This window comes from Microchirus variegatus, assembly GCF_963457635.1.
Source record: "Microchirus variegatus genome assembly, chromosome: 16".
Classification (NCBI taxonomy): Eukaryota; Metazoa; Chordata; class Actinopteri; order Pleuronectiformes; family Soleidae; genus Microchirus; species Microchirus variegatus.
The window spans coordinates 12004595-12030099 of NC_139817.1; the positions used below are offsets into that span (position 1 = coordinate 12004595).

General features: G+C 40.0%; 1 protein-coding gene across 1 annotated transcript in view; it reads left to right on the top strand.

The window, feature by feature from the left end:
- Positions 1 to 605: 605 nt before the first annotated feature.
- Positions 606 to 25505, top strand: part of bmpr1bb (bone morphogenetic protein receptor, type IBb) — a gene marked incomplete at its 3' end in the record, with an annotated part of 78030 nt that continues 53130 nt past the window's right edge. Inside the window, exon 1 of the mRNA XM_083902157.1 lies at positions 606 to 738. The remainder of the gene's footprint in view (positions 739 to 25505) is intronic.

The window sequence follows — 25505 nt, forward strand, 5'->3', positions numbered from 1 at the left end:
GCTCGTAATTATCCTCTGACTTAGCGGTTTATTAAGAAGAGACAGGTCAGCTGGACCACCCGGAATCCCAGTATAAAGTCACCTGTTTCATGTGAGAGGGTTGAAACACTCCTCGCTGTGTTCAGCGCCCGAACCCAGCTGTGTTATTTTGCTGATACAATATTGGCTTACGGTTAGAAGAATATGTTTCCTGACAGCGGCTTCCTTTTTCTGGGGAGTTCATATAATGGCTCGTATCTGTCGAGAGAAGGGGGCTCTGCGTTTCACCGCACGTCAACCTCACGTCTCCTTTGGCACTGCTTGATATCCCAAAATACTAACCTGAGACGCTTTGTTCTGAATCCTTCAGTACGTCTGTCCCGATTCTGTCGTCTTATCTGCATCTGCAATTGAAATCCGTGCTCATCGGCTTAACGGCAAGTGACGGCGAGTGCCGCTCAGACCGTGAGGGGGAGATGGAGAAACAGATGAAATCCATTTCTGCCCTGTTCGTGTTCTCCCTGATTTTCTGATGACAGATTGTAGAATGGGTTTCATATGTGGCTCTTTTTTTTTTTTTGTTTCTTCCACCATAGGTTCAGGAGAAGGAAGAAGAGAACATTTGGAGTCTTACCTGTGAGGCCGTCTGCAAAGGGAAACAAAAAAAATGTGCTGACCGCAGCTGCGAGGATCGAGGAAGACGAGGAGGATGCTACGGTAACAATAAAGAAGGAGCTGGGTTTGCACAGATCGTATCAGGTGAGTTTGTGCTTAGAGAGATATCTCTTATCAGTGTAACAATAATCCGCTAATTAATGATTCAGCCACATCCTGGGACCATCAGGACAGAAGGGGGAGTGGTGTGTGTACGTGTGTGCGTGCGTGTGTCTGTGTGTGTGTGGCAAATTTAAAAACAAGGAAATCTCACAATAATCCTAAATAATTAATAAGTGAACTCTAGTGCTGAAGACTCGTCGCACAGTTGTAACGTAATTCAAAAGTTTGGGGTCACCTTCACAATTTTTTTTGGTGTTTTACATAAAAAAGTCACACTTTTATTCATCAAAAGAGTTGCAAAATGAATAGAAAATATAGTCAAGACATTGACAAGATTAGAAATAATGATTTTTATTCCAAATAATAATTTTGCCCTTTTGTTTTCAGCTGTGCTAACATATTTGCACAAGGGTTTTCAAGGGTTTTCTAATCATCCAATAGCCTTCAAACGCGATTAGTAAACAATGTACCATTAGAACAGTGTTTTTCACCCTTTTTTGAGCCAACGTACATTTTTTTCATTGAAAAAATCCAGAGGCACACCACCAAACAAAAATGTTAAAAAAATTATACTCTGTAGCCTATATTAACAATTTAGTCATTCTTATCAAAGTGTCTTGAATATTTATATCCATATTATTTGCAGATAATTCATTATTTGTTTTCAAAAAATGTTTTTAGACCAATAAGGTGAAATTGGATAATTTCCCACGGCACACCTGACGATCTCTCACGGCACACTGGTTGAAAAACACTGCATTAGAACACTGGCGAGATGGTTGCTGGAAATGGGCCTGTATACACCTATGTACATATTCCATTAAAAACCAGACGTTTGCAGCTAGAATAGTCGTTTACCACATTAACAATGTACAGAGTGTATTTCTGATTCATTTAATGATGTATTCATTGAAAAAAAAAGTCCTTTTCTTTAAAAAAATAAGGACATTTCTAAGTGACCATAACCAAAACATCAGCACAAACGTCACAGCTTGTGAACTATTTGACAGCTTCCACACATGATGACACGCATAAATTGTCTCATCTTGTAAAACACGATAAACACAAACCCCAGAATAGCAGTGACCCTCGCACAGATATGACTGTTATTTACACAGTCTCATATTCGAGTGTGTGTATTATTTTTTTACATATATATATAATGTTTGGCAGTGGTTTCACTGCTCAGTCTGGATATATGTCACAAACTCAGGTTCTTGTTAGATTCCGGCACAAAAGGTGTCACATCAACACTTCATGAAAAAGGACTTTAACTTTGGATAAACTCAATTAAACTGCCATTGAAAACAAAAAGGTGAGTCGTGTTTTCTGTGCCTTTGCATGTCAGTTTTCAACTGCTATGTATACTTTTCAGTTAAGTCGGTCGTTTTTTCGCTCACGGCAGCTGTTGTTCTTTGTCTGTGTTTTGGCACAATTTGTCATGATTTTCCAGACTTTTTTTCTCCAGTGACATTTCAGAGTGATTTCTCTGCTTATTTTTGGCCATTCTCTGTGCAGCTCAGGCGGCAATTATGTTATTTGTGCTGAATGAAGTTGTCTCGTGTTGCTTTGAAAATATGAACCCGCTAATGGTTAAATCTCCTTTTATTGGTGTAACACTGTTAGAGTAACTGACATCCCAGCCTAAAATGACACACACGGAGTAGCAGCGCGTGTTTTAATTTGTGATTCGGTTCCTTTTAATGATGCACTGTTAGTTTTTACAGACGCCTGATGGCACCACTGAAAGAAATGAATGAATTAGAGCCAAGGTTGTGTTTGGACGTGGCCTCTCATGATCATTTGATGCAACAAAATAGCAGCTTGTGTCCATCATTAAATTTATTTTATTTATATATTTTAATCAAATTTAAAACAGATTATCAATTGTGCAACACACTTTGAGATATAACACACTTTAAAAAAAAAAAATTTTCCTTCGATTTTTGAAATTTTACATGATTTGCCGTTGATATTCTCAGCTTTAGTTCAGTTTAGAATTGTATTTTTGTTATATTCATATTTCTTAGTTTTTTTTTAGCCTTTTATGATACACTTTAATAATGAAATTTAATAATTTCCTTTTAATAGTCCAAATACAACCCATTGAATAGGCTTTCAAACAGCAATCCTTATCTGATTCATTATCTCAATAAATGTATACATTAAGATGTAAACTTCACTACCGTTCAAAAGTTTGGGGTCACCTATACAATTTGACATTGACAAATTTCTGATTCATTTAATGTTATATTCATTGAAAATAAGGACATTTCTAAGTGACCCCAATCGCACATATGTTTTGGTTGTGTTTACCCACAATTCCCTGCCTTGTAGTCCGCTTCCTGTGTGTGTTTCACTTTGAAAAGGACCTAAAGAGATAGTAGTTATAGTTCGTTTCTTTGGTGTGCATCAGAGTTCAGTTGCGCATTCGCACCTCCACAAACAAACTGGACTTTCCGAGTAACAAATGATTAATGGATGAAGAAGGGCTGGTGTGAATGCAGCCATTAACACATAAAAACATGTTCTTGTGACACAGGAGTGTTAAAAACCACTCTTGACTTACTTACATGAACATAATTCTCCTTAAATATGAGCAAAAACCTTTCAAAGTCAAAACTCGAAGTCCTCAAACTGCACTGACAGTGCATATTCATCACCCTCTCTGTACATTTTCAGCACGGGATGTGATCGATGTGCTGCGATGACAAGCTGCAGCGGCACTCGCTCTGACGGACAGACAGAGACGAGGTCTCATTGTCTCTCTTGTGTCAGCCTGGCACTCGCCCGACGTGGATTAAATGGACAGGCAAATGTGACCGCTGCACATAATTAAGCGCGTCAATCTTCCTGTGATCTAATTTAACACACGTGGCCCTTTGTACCGTGAGAGCCAAGAAATGATTGAACCTTTGAGAAAAAATCCGCTGTTAGTGTGTCACTGAACTGAGAATCAATGGGAGTGAATGAGCTTGATGACTAAGTTCAGCCGCAAATCGCGCACGTGTGATGCAAAAGCACACATGCGGCGAAAAAGGCCAAAGCAAACACCGGATTCAATCAGTGTATTTAGTTAAGTGAGAAGGTATTTCCTGCACTCGAGTGTTTTCCTCTGATGCTTAAATTCTAATCTGTATATTCTGGATAAATTCTAATCTGTATATTCTGGCATACCGACATGCACTTGTATGTGGCTGTTCACGTGTGACTGCAGCTCCACATGTGGAGCTACGTCGAGGTAATTAACAGCTGTGTCTGCTCGTGTGCACCTGCAATAACACACCCAGGCTGTAGCAGGTTAGGTTCTCTCTCTCAGACACACTTTCTTTTTGCTGTAATCTGATCCAGTTTTTGTCGATCTCCTCTCCGACTGGACCCAACTGAATTAAGAGTGACTGATGTGACTCATTTTTTTGTTTCCAAGTTACGGCAAATTGAAGAAATTGTGATTGGATAATCTTTAAATCTTATCGCAGTTGCGTTTTTTGGTGTCCAATCAATTCAGTCTGAGTGATACGGCCAAAAGGTTTGCACAATAAACATGTTCAGACTACAGTACTGTTTTCAAAAGTTTGGGGTCCCTTAGAAATGTCCTTATTTTTGAAGGAATAGCACTTTATTTCAATGAATATAACATTAAATTAATATAAAGAACGTCTGGTTTTTAATGGAATATGTACATAGGTGTATAGAGGCCCATTTCCAGCTGTCAAAAAGTTCACAAACTGTGACGTTGGTGCTGATGTTTTGGTTATGGTCACTTAGAAATTTTTCAATGAATATAACATTAAATGAATCAGAAATACACTCTATACATTGTTAATGTGGTAAACGATTATTCTAGCTGCAAACGTCTGGTTTTTAATGGATTATGTACATAGGTGTATAGAGGCCCATTTCCAGTGTTCTAATGGTACATTGTGTTTGCTAATCGCATTAGAAGGCTATTGGATGATTAGAAAACCCTTGAAAACCCTTGTGCAATCATGTTAGCACAGCTGAAAACAGTTTTGCTGGTTCTTTGACCAAAGGGCAAAATGATTATTTTGAATAAAAATCATTATTTCTAATCTTGTCAATGTCTTGACTATATTTTCTATCCATTTTGCAACTCTTTTGATGAATAAAAGTCTGACTTTTAATGGAAAACACAAAAAAATTGTATGGGTGACCCCGAAACGTTTGAACAGTAATATATGTGTCTGTGTTCGCGTAAAACTAATTAAAAAAAACCAAGACTGATAGTATTTGATGCTCTTATATGGAAACAGAAGTCGGCCCCGCATTAACCAATAGATGAGTGAGTTTTCTTGTTCATTGTTTGTCTCGTCTTCTCCTTCAGTAATTCGTGATTCAGACGAGGAGGTGATATGTTATTCAAAGGTTTGGGTCATTTCACTAAAGTGCCGTGTGAAAGTCCCCAATCGTACTGAGTCAAGCGGACTATTAGGTGTGAAAACAGCCTTTGTGTGTGTGTGTGTGTGTACTTGTATTGCTTTTCTGGCCTAAACACTGACCCTGTCAGGATCAATAGTCTGCATGGAAGGATAAAGGTCAAGATGTTGGTTGTTCTCCATCTTGTACAACCTGTGTGCATTTTTAAGTGCTCCAAATTAAGCAGTAAGTAACTTTGGGTGAACTATTCAGTGGGAACGCCATTGGGTAACAGGGAAGGGAAAGGGGTAGAAGTGGTAGGAGTGGAGAGAGAGGAAAAAAAAACAACATAACCCACAAATGTTAAAATGACTGGAACTCCCATGGCTTTCAAAACAGAACACAAGATTTCATTACACATACCTGGACAACCGAGTACATGGAAAAAACCCTGTTCCCTCGTGTGCGTAGATTCACACACGTACACACGCACATGCGTTCAGCGACAGGTTGGGTCCAAAAAAATAATAAGAATAATGTAAAATAAATAGAGCGGAGATGACTCTCCTGGCCAACAGAGCAGTCATCAATCAAGAAGCAGAGGAGACCACAGTCAGGCCGACAGTCTCGGACAGAGAGGAGGCACAGATTTGGCCGCTCCTTGTGAGTGGACGGACAGCTCTGTTTGGTTTGTTTGGGATTCGTCCAAACGGCGTTCAAATCCGACTGATGATGATGATGATGATGATGATGGGGCATCACAACAAACCGGTGTCAGAAGTAAAGCTGTAAAGCTAATGTTGTCAATAAGGCCCGGTTGGCAGCGTTTCGTGCACGCCCTTCTCAGGTTTTTGTTTTATTTGGTTTTCGGTGTCGGCGTGAAGCTGCGAAATGGTGAGAGCGTGTCGTGGGAATATTCTCACGGTGGCTTGACAGTCCACTGGTAACAGTAGTGTAACTGCAGGCAGTAAATTGGCCTAAACTAAGCAAAACACAGTGAGGGCAGACAGACAGACCGAGGTCGGAGGAGCCATGCTGGAGTTTAGTCTCTTTTAAATTGAACCTTCACCACCAGGGTTCAGAAGGACAAGGGTGGATCGAGGGATATGTACGTATATATATATATATATATATATATATATATATATATGAAGGGAGTCACGGGGATCATTGGGCAAAGACAAAGCCTCAGGGTTTTTCTTTGGAGCTCCAACTTCATCTGTGTAAACATGCCTGTAATGGCACACCGAGTCATTTTTGTGTCGAATGAACAACATTGTGAGTGTATGCATCAGACGCAAAAACAATGCCTATGTGTGTAAAATATGTCCATTTTGATGATAACGCTGGTTTCCAAGTTACGGCTAACTGATGTTTCCCTATACAAGGGAACATCTGATTGGATGATCTTTAAATCTTGTTGCAGTTGCATTTTTTGTGTCCATCAATGCAGGTTTTTAAAGCATTTTCATATTCGTTTACATCTAAATTTATACAGAATCAGATAAGGACTGTTAATTAAGATAAGCATATTCAATTAATTGTATTTAAAAGGAAATGGGATTATAAAAGTATTAGTAAAAGGCGCAAAAAAACCAGAAACAAAGAAATATGAATCTTTTCCAACAACACAATCAAAATAGCAATTCTGTATTGAACTGAAACTGAGGAAAATAACAACATGAAAACAAAGTACTTTAAGGTACTACTGAACCATTTGGTGGATTGTGCTATATTGCCGCTAGAGAAACATAAAATGCACATTATTTTATAAGATTCACTTCTCGAGTGGTGTAGAACTGCGTCTCGTCATGCGATTGCGTTACTGCGGAAACCCAAGTGGGCTGCGTTTGCCTTGTCCGCAGAGACACGACGACACCGTGAACCCAGCACAAACGGAGTTCATCGACATCTTGATGCTCTTAACCTCCCCGTGAGTTAAATTGATGTCTCGCTGCATCCAATCGTTTCTTCACCCGCTGTCCATCTGTATTAGACACACGGTGACAGCGCAGCTGCCTCGTCTTGGTCAGTGTGTGTGTGTGTGTGTTGCACACAGATGGATTCATGGGCCTTATGTGCAATGGATCTGGCGTTGCTAATTAATGTTACATGGCTTGTTGGACTGAGTATGCTGTCTCCCATGCTCCAGTCTCTGATCCTGACATTGGACCCAAACGGGGGTGGGGGGTGAATCATCATGGAGGATTCGACTGACTTTGATCACAGGGCCTGTCCGGTGAGGCTGGCGAATGAATGGCGTAGCACATTCATCTTGTACTGAGGGGATAACTCTTGTGTGACGCAGATTTGCAAAAACCTGTGATCTAGATTGTGGACTGTGGACGTCAGATAAGGCAGGGTATCCGCGGGGTCTTAAAAAGTCTTAAAAAGTCTTAAATCCAATAATTAGAATTTAAGGCCTTAAAATTTCTAAATTTCTCCTAAAATCTCATAAAAGGTCTTAAAAATCTATTAACGTTACTTTTATTTCAAACTTTTCAAACTTCAGTCTCACTTTGAAATGTTTCTATTTTTGAGGACGCGATGACACAACTGCAACACGGAACTAAAGTAGGTCACCTGTGCTGCCCGGTGAGAATTTATCGAGCACCACTAGCTAGTGTGCTGTGCGCGCGACGCGGTGTGTTACAGCTTAGCATAGCAGCGGAGAAAACTTAATGAAAGCCCACAGCTATACGCCGAATTGCAAGTTCAACCATTTGTGGCTCCAATTTTCCTTCATGTCTTTTGTACTTTTTTACCAGTACGGATTTGAAATGGGTCTTAAATTGTATTCATTATGGTCTTAAAAATGTCTTAAAAAGTCTTAAATTTGACTTGATGAAACCTGCAGAGACCCCGATAAGGATACAATCACACACACACACACAAAAGAAATCAACAGTCGTGACATCATCGACAAGGTCGAGGACCGCGGATGAATGTCATAAACAAATCATAACGAGGCTGTAATTGCTCGCCACGGCTGTTTACATTCCTCCACACGTATCATAGGAAAGCCCAAGCCGCGACGATAAACAGTCTGCGGACGATCGCGCTGACATTTCTGTGACATTTTACCCAGTTTCTCGTTCAGCCTGGAACATTTTAGGAGGTCGTCAGAATGCGAAAAGACCTTGTCTCGTGACATCCGTGCATTAATGATGAACACATGGTTACATTTCGGAGCTCATTCTCACAATGTCGTGTCAATATTTGATACTTCCCCCTTGTTCGTGTCTTCATGTAAACACAAATTAATCTGTTAAGCCAGCGATGGCAAAGAAGTGATCTCACAAAAGATAACGTAATTCCTTAACATATAATGTAAAATGGTGTAGGACTTGAATCGCCAAAGACTTGAAAGTCAAAAAAAAGAGGGACGAACTGTCTGTTGGAGAACAAAATGCAAAGCAGTCGGTCGCAGCGCTTCAAAGAGCGGCACGTATGGTTTTGAAAATGCTGCGGTAAATCGATGATAGCCGTGAAGCAAAGTTCATGGAGCTGATAGGGATTTACAGATGAAAAGATGTGACAGTGCGGTGTCATAGAAGAAAGAAAGATGCAAAAAAAAAAAACACTCTGGGAGCTTTTCTGTGCCTTTGTCACAAGCTTCTGTAAATGACTTTCAAAAGACATGACTTCATTTGCTGTTTTCATGATATTTGTGTCAATCCTTAATCCCAAAATCCCCCATAGGATTTTTGACCAGACTCAGATTTCTGATGCCTGTCAAGATGATGGTTTTCTCCTATCATTTTCAGGTTACTGAACACAATCTCTGCGATAAAGTTAAGCATCTGTTGAGTGTGAAGAAAATGGCCTTTCATCTTGGATTGCACACAATGTCACCGTCTAAATGATAGCAATTTAAAAACCTGAATGTTCAATTCTTTTCACCTTTAGAGAAATTTCAAATTACTCTGCTTTGATTTTCATGACATGGCAAAAAGAAATATAATTTTTAATGTGATTTACAGCTGCAACTAACAATTATGTTCATGATTGAGTAACCTGACCTGAATTTTTTTTTTACTTGTTTCGTCCATAAAGTGTCAGAAAATGTTGATCGATGTTTCAAAACCTCAAAATGATGAGTCTTATTTTGTCCACCAACCAAAATTGCTCAGTTTGACTGATTTCTTTGTTATTTGGAACAAAGAAACCAGAAAATATTCCCATTGAAGAAAAAAATGAAAAAACTCAGAGAAATTCTTTTATTTATTTAATAAAAACTCAGACCAAGTAATCGATTTTCAAAATACATGACTTTGATTAATTGGTTAATTGTCGCAGCCCTAATCTGATTGATTTTGAAATATAAAAAGATGATGTCTAAGATGACATGTCCTCATAGGAGAACCCTTTTTGGCTCCAGGTAGAACCTTTTAATAAAGGTTCCACCTGGAACCCTTTTGGAGGGTTCCACCAAGAACCCTTTTAAAACCCTTTATTCAGGAAAGGGGTTTTAAAGGGTTCTCCGGATCAAAATGGTTCTTACTGGAACCATGAGTGTTACCAAGAACCCTTGAAAAACCCTTCCTTCGGGAAAGGGTTTTTCAGAAGCAAATGGTTCCAGGTAGAACCTCAGAACCTTGTAGAAGGACCCTTTTGGAACCCTTATTTCTAAGAGTGTGCAAGACTATGGATTGCAAGATGCTGTAGTGAAAGAATGTAAGAAGGTCCCTAATGTTGACCCTAGCATGGACAGTAAGTCTCCACATTCACTGAAACGTACACTTTGAATTTCAGATTGGAATTATCTAAGACTTTGTATCATAAAAAAACACAAAAACACAAAACCAGTTTTATTTCAGTGTATAAATAAGACCTGCGGAGCAATATACAGCACTTTGATTCTTCTACCACTTTGAGTTATCACTCAAAACAGAAGCATTTCAAAGTGACAGTGTATTTGAATTTGTCTTCTTCCAGAGAATTTGTCTTCGTCCATGCGTCTCCCGACACATGCGGCGCACTTCATCGCCGAACCCTTAATCCGCCACAGCTGGTCGACTGTAAATACAATTAACCTCAGTAATTGTGCGACGTGTTGACTTTGTCTTTTTTGTACACTTTCTCGCTAACTGCCGGTAGCCCCGGAACTCTCTAAAGGGTTACATCATTGGTTTCAGGTTGCCCCGCTGTGGCTTTGTTTCCCAGAGGGTCGTGAAAGCCCGAGTGTAGATCTGGTGAGCAGATCTGTGATGTGCTCTCACACACACACACACACACACACACACACACACACACACACAAGGACTCACGCAGCCATCTGACCTCTCTGCCACCTCACTTTGAGCTCAGAGGTTTGTTATTGGCTCGGTCATGATGTGTTGACAGATTAAGCAGATGTGTGTTCCCCCTCTTCGGAGATAGTTAGTCGCTGCTGTGTTCAAAGTTGAAAAGCTCTTGATTTAGTAGAGTAAAGACAGAAAGGTGGCTTCATGGACGTCTGCTCAGATAGTTTGGGAGGCTTAAGGATCTGTGTTGGCAGTTAGGAAATACTGTTTTGTCTGTGATTTTTTTTCGTCAGGACGGCCACTCATATATTATTTATTATTCTGATTATTCCGAGAGTGACCTCGCAGTTCCCTCTAGGAAACACATGGCATGCTGTATATATTACTGCATGTAAGGTTTAAATTTTCTACGTGATTTTGCACGAAAAAAAAACAACACAGAATTCAATGCAATCATCGGAGCCACATTAAACGCACCACGAACGGCTCTCTGGCCAGCTTGTTCAAGAAGTCGCTTAATCTCTAGAGAACAAAGTGATTCGGAACTAAAGTTGGCAACAAAGGACAATGCCCACATTTGTTTTTTTTAGGTGCTTTGGTCACAATGAGTTTCTTCTGACACTGTCAGTGTCGTTTAGAACATAACGAGCATGAAGCTCGTTCTGCGTTGGTGTGGTGCTTTTTTTCCCCAAGCACTGCAGCGTATGCACTACCATTCAAAAGTTTGGGGTCACTTAGAAATGTCCTTATTTTTGGAAGGAAAAGCACTTTTTTTCAATAAATATAACATTAAATTAATCAGAAATACACTCTATACATTGTTGATGTGGTAAACGACTATTCTAGCTGCAAAGTCTGTTTTTTTATGGAATATGTACATAGGTGTATAGAGGCCCATTTCCAGCAACCATCTCTCCAGTGTTCTAATGGTACATTGTGTTTGCTAATCGCGTTAGAAGGCTATTGGATGATTAGAAAACCCTTGAAAACCCTTGTGCAATGATGTTAGCACAGCTGAAAACAGTTTTGCTGGTTCTTTGACGAAAGGGCAAAATGATTATTTGGAATAAAAATCATTATTCCTAATCTTGTCAATGTTTTGACTGTATTTTCTATTCATTTTGCAACTCTTTTGATGAATAAAAGTGTGACTTTTAATGGAAAACACAAACAAAATTGTATAGGTGACCCCAAACTTTTGTAACGGTAGTGTATACTTTCCCTGTTCACCTCTGTAAGTGTCAGTCATTCTGTCAATCATCGATTCCACCTCCTCCATGCAGACATCAAGTAAGCAGTGTGGGCCAGCTTTGCTCTGAATACCTGTTTTATTTTTCCACTTTCTCTCTCTCTGTGTAGACACACCTGCTGAATGCAGCGTGTTACATTCAGTCAGAATACACACACACATACACACACACACAGGAACCTTCAAGGAAGCACAAATTACAAAGCTTAATTCACATGTTTATCTTGCAGCTTTAAGTCAAAAATGTGATCGATAGAAGCAGAAGGTTTGTTTATTCGCCTGCCCCGATTATGCAGAGCTAGATGATTTCAGAATTGCCCAGGCTTTGTGACTTTGTGAGGGGAAAATTTTTTTTAACACTTGAGGTTTGTACGCACTCAAAAAGTGAGGTCTGAAGGGAGGGATTTGTCCATAAGCCTGTATTGATCCTTCCTAGACAGGCTGTCTGGTGTGGACTGACACTCTCCCATACCTACAGGCACACAGCCACCCTGGCTGCATACCTCGCTACGTCTATATATAACTATAGAAACAAATACAACCCGCGGCCAATTTGTGGCTGATTTAATGGAGTCGTTACTTTGGGCCAAGAAAGACAGACTTGCCCATTTTGTTTTCCAGTTTAAATATCAGTCCCAGAAGTCCAAGCGTTATTACCTTATTGTGTGTAAAAGGACTTCTTTTTTTTTATTTGCTTGCTAACACACAGCATCCATCTTTCCTCATTAAACCAAACGAGACCGGAGGGAGTTTCAGCTTCTCTGCTTCTATAGGAAACCTTTGCCTCAGCCACAGTTCAGAGATCAGAGGAGTGTAAACACACACACACGCATTTAAACATCCTGCATTTTGCTGAGTTATTAGGGGACCCCTGTTGTGTTTGCATTGCTGTTTGTAAGTAAATCCGATACCATTACCGCGTTGTTAGTGCTCTGTAATATAAAGTGTTACTGTTTTATCGCTCCAGCTGAGTGGTTTGGTATCAGAGAAAGAAGCACACATCACAAAGCTCACTTTGTCTCAGATTACAATTACACCACTTTATATTTACACTACCGTTCAAAAGTTTGGGGTCACCTCTCAATTTTTTTTGCGTGTTTTGCATTAAAAGTCACACTTTTATTCATCAAAAGAGTTGCAAAATGAATAGAAAATATAGTCAAGACATTGACAAGATTAGAAATAATGATTTTTATTCAAAATAATAATTTTGCCCTTTCGTCAAAGAACCAGCAAAACTGTTTTCAGCTGTGCTAACATCATTACACAAGTGTTTTCAAGGGTTTTCTAATCATCCAATAGCCTTCTAATGCGATTAGCAAACACGATGTACCATTAGAACCCTGGAAATGGGCCTATGTACATATTCCATTAAAAACCAGACGTTTGCAGCTAGAATAGTCGTTTACCACATTAACAATGTATAGAGTGTATTTCTGATTCATTTAATGTTATATTCATTGCTTTTCCTTCAAATATAAGGACATTTCTAAGTGACCCCAAACTTTTGAACGGTAGTGTACATAGAAAATAATCACAAACTACTCCACTAGTATTTATTTGTAGAGCAACAGTGTGCTTGACATCTTGTGATGATTCCATTATGTGTGCCATCGTGATGCCAAATTGTTATTTTCCACAAACCTAAGTAGGTGCAGTCATGCGGGGAGCAGTGTTCTCTCCAAAAAAAACAACAACTGTAAACACCTTATTGAGAAAGTGTTATAAAAAAAAAAAAAAAAAAAACATTCAATGACCTGCGAACGAGGATTTGATTGAGTAAGTAAGTTGGAAGTGTAACTTTATGGCTGCATCCAGACCCACGCTGTGGAAACTATTACACAGAACTGCCGTGAGTGGCCAAAGACCTGCGTATGTCTGCGAATGTTGGTTCTGATCGAGAATAATCATCTTACGTTTAAAAAGGGAAGACGGTGTTGTAGTCGACAGTGTATGTCCAATAATCATTTAAACATTACAGTACGTAAAAGCATATGGGTCGAAAATGTGCTGAGCTTGTGGAAATAATCACCATATGGAGCTAACATTTAAAAACGTGTGCTGTGAAAACAGTGGCATAATAACTCCTTTGTGTCTGTTTTAAATCTGAGACAAAGTTGGAGTCGTCACAGGTTAGGGTGAGACTCTAAACAGAGAGCTTAAGTGTTGTCTGCTGCTGTGTTTCGTCCATTAATCATCAGGATACTGCAGTGTACTGCGAGTCCTCAAACTAAGATTGCATCATTAAATTGCTGGATCACCCCCTTCAGAAGTAAACAGGTGGTCACAGATTAAATGGTGGTTGCAGGCTGCTTGTTTTGAAGCACCTGTCCTTGGGACAGCAGTTAGCCAAAAATCCCTGTCAATCACTTGGAAGAACTCGGCCTTTGGCCTTGGTGACCAACTGGGGTGCACCACTGCTGAACAAGAGAAACACAGGAAGGAGGGGGGTGGGGGATCATGAACGCCTCACAGTATACGTGCAAAACAGCGTGTGTGGTAAAAGTAGAGCAACACCTGACGATGGGTTGAAAGGAAAATGTATCTTGGGGGGGTGTGTATCACTGTGACAGAAGAAGAAAAAAGGTGTCGAGAAAGAGCGAGAAAGACAAGAGGACAATAGCCGGAGTGTGACTGAACAGCCAGGCGAAAACGTGCGGTTGCATTCTCGCTTTGTTCCATGAGATCACAGTTGTGGCAGATGCAGGATAGACGGGGAGCAGCTGTTTCGCTCTCTGTTCTCCAGTTACAGACGCTGGCACTGCCTGCACTCTGGGGATGGGCAGAGGGGCACGTTGTCAAGTTATAATAGTGTTTGTTCTCTGAGGGTGGGCACAAAGAGTCCTCAGACCCAGCAGCGCTTCACAAGGACTCTTGGCATCAGAAGAGAGGCACGGGGCCGAAGGTGTTAAACAGAACGGGACTGGCGACAAGACATAACACGCAGCTGGTCCCGCTCTCACAGGACCCGTGGCGCCGCTTACGGCGCTGGCCGCGGTGGTTAATGTCAAACTCAAAATATTATTGGAAAATGAACTAATCTGAAGTCGGATCGGATGATAGAAACGTCCAAGTGAAATTGACAAATGAATATGGTTGCACCCAGCTGCCCGATGTGTTCCCATAAAGTTTGTCCTTTTTGGGACACTGAGTGCCTGTTAAGCGGCACCTAGTGGTGAGGTTGCATACTGCAGCTAACGTATCGCCCTATACTCACCCTGTTTCCAAGCAGAGGCTACAGTTGCCATTGTGTGACATAAAAACGTGGCATTTAGTTTGTTTACTCTGAACTATAGAAAAAAGTGTAATGTGCCACTGCCTGACACATTATGAAGTACAATGTTAATAGAGCTGAAACAATTCATCGATTACTAAATTAATTGTCAACTATTTTGATAATCGATTAATCGGTTTGAAGCTTTTTTTAATGATTAAAACAAGACTTCTGATTTTTTTAGCTTCTTAATATTTTCTTTTTTTCTTTGCTCAACATAACAAAGAAATCATTAAAACTGAATAATTTTGGTTCGTGGACAAAACAGGACATTGGAGAACGTTGTCATTTCCAGGTTTGACAACCACCGATCAACGTTTTTTAACATTTTATGAACCAAACGATTTATCGAGAAAATAATCGACAGATTCATCTATTAGGAAAATAATTGTTAGTCAAGATTTGCGTCAAGATCGTCAAGATTTTTGTGACGGAATGAAAACGCTGAAAGGATGATGAACAGTAAAGTCATTTTTTCCAAGCAGTTGAGACTTTTGAGTCCTCAAACACAGTCTTAAAATGTTACAGCTGCAGCCCAGTTTCATATAACATTTTAATTATTTATGCTATGAACTTTAAAAAAAATAATAGTAATAAAAAAAAAAGAACTCTAACATATCTAAATTCTGTCCCATGGATGCTGGACACACTGTTGCTAGATGCATGAACAGTTTCCTGTGTAACGATCACAATATCATTTATTCATAATTGCCTGTTTATTCTAAATCTAAAAGTGCACCGATGCCTCATAACCTCTTGAAAAGCATATTGTTGGAGCAGAGAATTAGGAAACATGCTAATGAGATGCTTGTGCCAACAAGTTTCCAGACCTCACAGCCAAAATCACAATATAAATAAATACCTTTATTTATTTGTTTATTTATTTATTGAAAATAATCTTTCCATCCAGTCATAGATGTAGGTGTTAGGTCGAGTGGAATTTTATGAGCGACATAAACTGTTTTGTGTTGTAAAAGAAGCGGCGCTAACTCGTTTGCTGACTTTTCAGCTCCATATAACAACGCATTTTCAGCATTTTCTAATATTAAAACAGACTTTAAACAAGTCGATTAATCGATGATGAACATAGTCGTAATACTTGCAGCCTTGCTTCTGGTTTATAGCATTGCTCACAGATTGTTTCTTTAGTAAAGCAGACACAGAGCTGACACCTCAGAAGGCTTACTTGATGTCGAAGTCATAAATTAATCCGGCCCAGCTACTTTCTCTACAGTGTTGCCAAGTAATAAAAATAAGTCAGCCCATTCTTTTTTTTTTTTTTTTTCTCACTGCAACGTGTCACATGTGTCACACAGACTTCCTGCAAAAGTGTACATATGTCAACTGAGACACTCAGAGTTGTCTCGAGTCTCAAAGCAACGCAGGGAATTCCAAACGTTGCTTTTGAAAGAAGATATATATGCTGGAGTGTTGGACTGTGGAGTCCTTGCTCACACGAAAATTGTATCTGGAGCTGTTTTTCCACACATTATTTTAGTCATAGCCCTTGTGTAAAAAACAATCATATATGTTGAGCTGCAACTAACATAATCATTTGGTCCATAAAATGTCAGAAAACATTAAAAAAAACATTGATCAGTGTTTGTCAAACCTAGAAATGCCGATGTTCTTGAATGTCTTGTTTTGTCCACGAACCAAAATGATTCAGTTTTAATGATTTTTTTCTTATGTGGAGCAAAGAAACAAAGCAAATATTCACATTTAAGAAGCTAAAACAATCAGAAATCTTGTTTTCAATGATTAATCCAGTATCAAAATAGTTGACGATGAATTTAGTAATCAATTAAACTTTGTTCTTAGGACTGGAAATTGTAGTTAAGTCGATCCCAGATTCGTGAGGCTCAAAGGTCACTCTCCTTTGGTCATAATTAAATCATTTATCAACTAATAATGAAAATTTGTGCTACCGTTTATTAATATCCATTCATTTTCATTAGTACATATACAGTGTAAGTCTGGACAGACATGGATAAAAACTGATTATCGACTGTGGCCGACAAACAAGGTGGTAATTCTGTTTTAGGCCGATTCATATTTGACATTTCAGGTACAGTCATGATAGATCAGATAGAATAATGATTGAGATTAGGTAGAAAATGTATCTTAACTTAAGTTGAAAGATGGCTGTAGGTTCTTCGCTTCCCCTTAAAGCGGAACTCGGCCGGAAGTTCCTATTAACGCTGTTTTTTTGGTGTGTATCTTTGTCATTAACTTGTTTATGAAGCCCTGAAGTTTCGAAACAAACAGTTCAGCCATTGCTGAGAACGCTGTGTTTATTGTAATCTCAGGGCTCAACAAGATCGCTGAAAATCCCGTAATAGTTACATAAACAGCAGTTCTCCTGAACAGCAGAACGTCCTGCTCCGGGCACTAGTCCGGGCACATCCGTTTTCACGAGCGACAGTGTCTTCTGACTCTGGGTCTGACTCCGGATCAAAGTCATAAAAGGGACTGCGGCGGGGAGTCGTGAAGAAGCTATTTTTAAACACTGTTAAAACAAAATGTTGATAATCAGGAGCAGTGCATCCACCGTCCCAGAGGGGGGAGCTGCACTTCTGAGAGCTGGTGTGCTGAATAGTACTGGCCAATCACAAGCCTCTGTCTTCTGGGGGTGAAAGTTCACTCTGAAACATTGCGGCTCACGAACAGCGTCAGAAAAGAGGATTTCAATCGGCTCGTTTACAGCAACTAGGAGGTTTTTGACCATAAAAACAAGTTAATGTATTTAAGTAGACCTCCATAACTAACATATATGTGCAACAGGACCACTCTATGTGACCTTTAAATCACATGAAACTCCTGCTCATATGTGACCCGCCACAGACCAAGCGGGAACAAGTCGGTAGGGTGAAAATATATATATTTTCACCCTGGCGTCTGGTCTCTTGCAATTTTAGCAGCGCAAACTTCATCTGCGGTTGCAAATGAAGATGCTCGATGGTGGACGAGCGTGCGACTGCCCGGTGTTGGCTTGCTCCCTGTCAACGGCGCGGGGCTGACGATGCCCCACCAGTGATGTGCACTTACAGTAAGTGAAGGAGTGATGTTTCAGAGATGGATAGCATTTCCAGTATTTATCGACTGCTGCGAGGCGGCTCGGGATGACGCTGCATTCAGATACATTAGCGGAAGAGGGCAGGTTTTTGACGGCCTGTCAGACTGGGGGGTGGCCGAGAAGTGAGGCCGGAGCAGACGTTAAGACCTCGCCGAGGCTTTACAGTGGGATGCAGGAGCATCGATCGCAGCCACCGCTGCTCTCCGAGCTGCTTCCTGTGTTTTCATTGTGCTATCATGAGAAGAGAGCAAACAACAACGTCATGGGGAAAAGCTACTGATACGACTCAATGTCTAATGTGCTCGGGTCTCCAGGGAGAGAGATTCACATGCAGCATAATGATGAAGAATGCACGGATGCCATCGAAGAAGCTATTATTACTGATGGAATGAGGGAAGTAATACTCACAATAAAGTTTCTGGCAAATAATATTGTGCCCAAGAGAAGGATCAGATTTGATGTTGTCTAATTGTCTCCAGTGGTATTCATTTGGTATCAAAATGAATTTGCTCACAGAAATGAAATCAAACCGCCTCATTCCAATTTATATTACATTCTCGGCTGTGTAATGAGTACAATAACAGAAAGGTTTAACCTTTCGAGTATTTTCGGATAATGTCAGGCTCATTTTTAGAGCTGCAACTATCGATTATTTTCATAATCGATTAATCGATTGGTCCATAAAATGACAGAAAATGCTAAAAAAATATTGATCAGTGTTTGTCAAACCTAGAAATGACGATGTTCTCGAATGTCTTGTTTTGTCCACAAACCAAAATGATTCCGTTTTAATGATTTCTTTGTTATGTGGAGCAAAGAAACAAAGAAAATATTCACATTTAAGAAGCTAAAACAATCAGAAATCTTGTTTTAATCATGAAAAAAGCTTCAAACGGATTAATCGATTCTCAAAATAGTTGACGATTAATTCAGTAATCGTTTCAGCTCTAATGAGTACAATAACAGAAAGGTATAACCTTTAGATGATAAATATGTGTTCTATAAGGACCTAAATCAGGCCCATAATTCTCCATAACTTTACACAGATGTGAACTATTATTGTTGTGTACCTGACAAAACATCAACCAATGTCAGGACACAAGTATTTTCGGATAATGTCAGCCTCATATTAAAGGATTATTTCATGACTGCATTCTTTCGCCGCAATAACAAAATGCGATGCCTAAAACAATGACTCTCCCTGCACCGCAGACAAATGTATTTCCATCTGCAGAACAGGTCTTCTCGTACAGGTTTAAGCGCGTAATCCAATATCAAAAGATAATGTGTAGTTTTGTCCAGCGTTTGTTTAACGCTGCTGAGACTATTTCATGATGAAGACAAAAACAGGTGTCAGTTTTCCACTGTGTACAGTATAATTATTGCGGGGGGGGGGTTTGATAAACGAGATGGAACGCAGACGGAGAAGCAGAGGATTGTAAACCAACTAGCTTTTCCCACTGAATTACATGTTTATGTTGAAGCTCAACCCACGGCGTTGGACTGTTTCTCCTCATTAAGAGGAAAAGGTGTCTGATTGACAAATGGCTTCTGGGTCAGCGTTCCGACCAGAAAGGTTTCCCTGCCAAGACTTGCAAGGCCTCTGTGTTTCCCATCAGCTGCAGGAGCAGATGGTTTAACACTCGCTCAGATCCTCCTGCAGGAAAACAGCAAAGTCTTATCTGCTTTTTTTTTTAGCTGAGAGATTAAACATGGCGAGGAGGCAAAACGACCAGTGGGATTAGTGCACGAAAAAAATAAATGCAATAGATTGTTTGGTGATTGTTTTATTGATTGATGACACAACGGAGCCATTCTCTGATTTCTTAGCTGATGTGTGCAGTGAGGATTTTATAATGCACTTCAGTTACACCAATGAAAACATATTTACAGCATGTGACACACGTGTCTCAGCAGCCAGCTCTTCATCTTTGATTTGACGGAAGATGGTTACGTTTCTTGGATTCTCTGTTTCTTTGTTCTCTTAGAGGATCAAAGAAACCATCTATCTATCTATCTATCTATCTATCTATCTATCTATCTATCTATCTATCTATCTATCTATCTATCTATCTATCTATCTATCTATCTATCTATCTATCTATCTATCTATCTATCTATCTATCTATCTATCTATCTATCTATCTATCTATCTATCTATCTATCTATCTGTCTATCTATCTGTCTGTCTGTCTATCTATCTATCTATCTATCTATCTATCTATCTATCTAGTTTAACAATGTTTAATTGTTTGCTACAATTCCACTTTAATGGTGAGGCTGTTTAGGTGCATAGCACAGTTGTTCAGCGTATCTCAGCGTACGAGCACCGCGGTGACGATTGCTCTGGTTTGTTCCTCTCGTCAGACGGAAAAAGAAATCAACTTCAGCGAAAGGTCACTGCGCTGGATGTGCTCCAGTGTGGAAATGCAGCCGTCATTATCGACAGCTGTGAGATTCACCTACGACAATTGCGTGACCTCGTCCGTGCAGAAAAACCCAACACCTCATTTCATTTACTCGTTTAGACATTTGCTTTAATTCAATAAGCGAGTCATGCGCTCGCGGGTGGGCAACTTTTAAAGTTTCTCACTCCGGCCGTGTCAGCGTTCAGCTTCGTTTTTTTTTTTTTACTTCTTAATCAATGCTGCTCTTTATCGTCGCGTACACGTTTTTGCGGCATATTTCTGGGATCACATACAATTTTGTAGCTTTGTGAGTAGTTTTCGTTTTGTTTCCTTAAATCCTCCTCCTCCTTTAAATGGACTAAGTAGCTGCAACACTTTAGGCCATTAACATGTAACCAGTGACCACACAGTGAAAGGAGGTGAGATGCATGCTGTATCACTGTGGCCTTTACATGACTAACAAATACACAAAAGAGCTTTCAGCACTACAGCCAAGGGAGGGGTGTGGGTGCACGGAAAATATGCACAGACGACTCCCTCCCTCGCTCTCTCCCTCCCTCGCTCGCTCTGCACTCCTCTCAATCACACTCCAACAAAACAGAGCAGGTAGTTTGACCAGAGCCAGTGGAGCAGCTCCTTCTATTGATTCCCTCTGAATTTTGAAGTAGTAAAGCTAAATTTATCCAAACACCATTAATCACAATGGCTAAGAAGGGTCTGTGAACAGATTCTGTCTCGGGGGGGCATCTCGGGCCGTTTAATTTGCCATTCAAACCCCACCTGTCTGTGTCAACTAGTCCGTGGAGAGGTGCACAAATGGACTCCAGTGGCTGTTCCAAGGGTTGGGTTGTATACATTCTTTCATGCATTACCAGAGCCAGGGACAGGGAGCGTGGCAAAAAGGAGTCAGTGTGCAAACGGCTCAAAAGAATAGGGTTCCACCCCCCCCCAGATATGCTCTTGCTATTTTTCTTTTTATTGCCCTTTACAACATGAGGCCACAATTCAACACGTTATTCCATTTTGTGTCCGGTGTAAAAGTCAAAAACCATTTGCTGTTGACTATTATGTGAGTCAGGTTGTGAAGCTGTGCCTTTTGATGTTCAACTTTTAGTATTTTTTTTTTTTTTGCATGAGAGTAATTGAGAATAGTCTCTCAACTCAGAAGCTTCAGTAAAAAAAAACACACACAGAAAGATGCCACACAGCATTCAGTTTACAGGGCATGGACATGAAGGGATTAACTTGTTATCACTGGCACTGACTTGCAGGATTACCGAATACTTGACACCCGCACACTCAATAAACGCTATTTAAAGGCAAATTGCAGTGACCATAAAGCTCTATGGGTGTAGCTCTCAGGCTGTGGGGCGACAATATTAGTCCTGATTTTAATCATGAGTTTGAGACTAATTAATTACGTGGTCTTAAGATGACATTAAAATGATTGTGTTCTCGTTTTCGTGTGCTGATGATGAACAACTAAGTAATTAGAGAGCAGAGAACAAAACAGACATTCATAGGCTGCAAACATCCATGTAAAAAAAACACAGTTGCTGCTTTTCCATATATAATTAACAGGTCCACCATGTTATTCCCCTCATTTACGCTTATCTTCACTTCACCACAGCTGTGTCCTGCCCTTTCGGAACCACAGGAGTGTCTTGTTTACCGAAAAAAAAACTACATTGAACAGTGTCCAACCTCTTGTCAAAACAAAAAAAAAACTCATGTGTTTTTTGCTTTCAATAAACTCTATTTTACTTTATTGTGTGTTTTTGACAGATTTCATACAAAGCGTCTTGTCCACGCTGGTCTCTTTGTGGAGACATTTCCTGCAGCTTTGCTATGACATTCCTACACGCGCTCCATGCACACACACAATTAGCGCTTGTTAAAGGGAGCATGTGATATGGTAAATATGCCACCATTTTCCCATAATTACAGCCTCCTGTGAACCATAGAGGAAGCAAAGGGCTCTGGATGACTTACCTCATGTCTGACCAAAAAGACACAACAATTCAATGTGTCCAAAAAAAGAAAACAATCCTAATGTCAGTTAAACAAAAACGTTAAAAAAAAAAACCTATTGTCTGAGCTCACACTCTATCCAACACAAACAGACACACACACAGAAACTCTCTCTCGTTTTTCCATTTCTTTGACCCTGCTGCAGTTTCCCCCCCTCTGCACTTCACAAGCCAGCAAAACTAATTGGAGTAGGAGACAGGTGGAGCCACTCTGTAGTAATCACTCTTGTTAGCAGACGGGGCTATTGCTCACACTGCGATCTTTTTGTTTTTGCAGTGTGAACGGTGGAAGGAGGGCATGAACTTATGACACACTCGCACACGGGGCCCCTTTGTAGCCTGCCGGGCTTCAGTAGTCGTAGTGAATGTCAAGGTTCTCTGTGCAACACAATTACAAACACATCCGACCATGCCAATGTTTTGGAAAAAGAGGAAATTCACGTCACTTTTACTCAAAAATGCTAGTCTCCCCAGTGTGATATATACACAAAACCTATAGGTGCACATATCTATAGGTTCAAAAGTTTGGGGTCACTTAGAAATGTCCTTATTTTTGAAGGAAAAGCACCTTTTTTCAATGAATATAAGATTAAATGAATCAGAAATACACTCTATACATTGTTAATGTGGTAAACGACTATGTTTTTTAATGGAATATGTACATAGGTGTATAGAGGCCCATTTCCAGCAACCATCTCTCCAGTGTTCTAATGGTACCTTGTGTTTGTTAATCGCATTAGAAGGCTATTGGATGATTAGAAAACCCTTGTGCAAAACAGATTTGCTGATTTTTTGACGAAAGCAAAATTAAAATTATATTTTTTTAAATTATTTCTAATCTTGTCAATATCTTGACTATATTTTCTATTCATTTTGCAACTCTTTTGATGAATAAAAGTGTGACTTTTAATGGAAAACACAAAAAATAATATTGGTGATCCCAGTCTTTTGAACAGTATATAGCAGTGCTTTTTCACTAGCATGTCCACAGTGTATTCGACATGATGCTGTATAATGCAACCAGGCAGGTGTGAGGGTCACAGCCAGTTTGTGGGCAAGCGTTTTGACCCCTGCTGCCTGCTTTGTCTGACCGTCAGAGGAACTCCTTAATTAGAGCCTTTGGTTTGCAGTTGTCTAACTGATGCAGCTCAGCAGACACTCGGCAACAGCCTCTTCATTAAATGCTCCTGGTTGACTTGGCAAGAAGAGTCTCGGTTTGCCCAATTCTTTCTGCTCGAAGGCCGTGTTAAGAAAAATCTGCCTAATATTCCATTTGCACTTCCTTATGCAGTGATTCACTGAGTTGTTATAGTCAAACTGTTCTGTGTCCAAGCTTAGTTTCCTGTGTCATTTTTTATGTAATTGCAGTGTAGTTCAATTACTAGAAGTGCCACTGTTTCGACAGTGCTTTGGACTGTAACTCACAGTTTATTTGTGTTGGTCGTTGCAGTGTGTGGTAGTCTACTTTTTCTCTTTCAACACATTTTGTCACTCCTCGCAAAACAGAATGATTAATTGTTGGTTTACACACTGGCACACGGCGTTATTTTTAACAGAACGCCGCCTCTGGTTGGTGCATGTCTGCAATGTGAGTACATGCCATTGTGAGAGTGATCAAGTGGCCAGAAAGTGAACGGGAAAACAGAGCTGTGAAGGGAACTGAGTGAAGCATAGGCTGTACTAGGCAGACGAAAATAAGGACGCTCACCCGATAGTGATTCAACAAGACGTTGCCTTTTGACATTCGGCAGTCAAGAGGAGAGCGGGGAAGGATTTCATTCTACTGTTCTTGGCCGCTCCGTGTTGTTGACGCAGCCGTGGAAAATCGCGGCGCAGCACCATTTATAGCCCGACAGACACTTCTTTACATATGCACGGTTGTTTTTGTAACCACTGTGCCCATGGGTGAAACCTGAGCCCACAGGTGTGTTTTAGGCGCAGTCACATTTTGGGTCCTGCAGAAAAGGGCCTTGTGCGTTGTTGTAATCGTAGCCTATCACTTAGCGTCAGTGTTTGTAGGCAAACACAAAGAGATCACATTTTTGTCCACGGCGGTTTGAAAGGGGCTCTCGTTAAGAGGCTACATCAGCGGATCAAGAGAAGTGGATACAAGGAAATCTGACCAGGTTCTTTACACTTCACCTGAAATGTTAGCTTCAACTTTTGTTGTGATGCACTACAGCTGTAGCTGTCCAACGCAAGACTCGTTTCCGTGTTATTTACTCAAAATGTAACCGCAGAATGGGAAGAAATGTTTGTCGTGGAATTGTTGTAACTAGTACATTACTAAAGAAACCATATTCAGAAGCAGTCTGCCTAACAAATGTTGGATTGATAGTCTAAAACATTGGTTCTCAAAGTGCGGCCCGGGGGCCAATGGCGGCCCGCAGAAACATTTCTGGTGGCCCGCAATGAATTACAGTTGATAGTTTTAGTCCAGGAGCGACTAAGCTTGTTAAATGTTTATTGGACATTACTGGATACAGATCAATAAGTGTAAACAAAAATACTCTGTATTTACCTAGTTTCTATATGGTGGATTTTAGTGTATTATTGGGTTATAAGCTGGTAATAAGCAGGTGGCTACAGCCCCCAATTACTAGCTATTTACCCAGTAAATATATGGTAACAGAAATGTGTTACTTGGTATTAACCTGTAATCAGAAGGTAAGAACAATGGCCAAAATACTGGGTAATTACCCATTATAAAGCGTTATTATAACAATGCTTCAATTGCATTATATTAACGCTTATATTACTTAACGCTAAACTGAATAACTGCAATATGGTCATAAAAATGATAACAAATGGGATTTATTTCTGTTTTTTTTTTCTTTGGCGGCCCTCAGTCCAATGTTGGGTTCCTAAATTGGCCCTCAGGTATCAAAACTTTTGAGAACCCCTGGTCTAAAATAATTTAGGGATTTATAATATATATTATTATAGTATAGTATTATATTATGTATAGTATGTTGAACCAAAAAAAAAAGACATGGACACATTTAGGAAAAAGTAATAAAATGCTTTTAAATAGGTGGGAAGTGGTGAAGGGAGAGGTTTCGGGTGCTAGCGGTTTAGGGGTGGTTAGT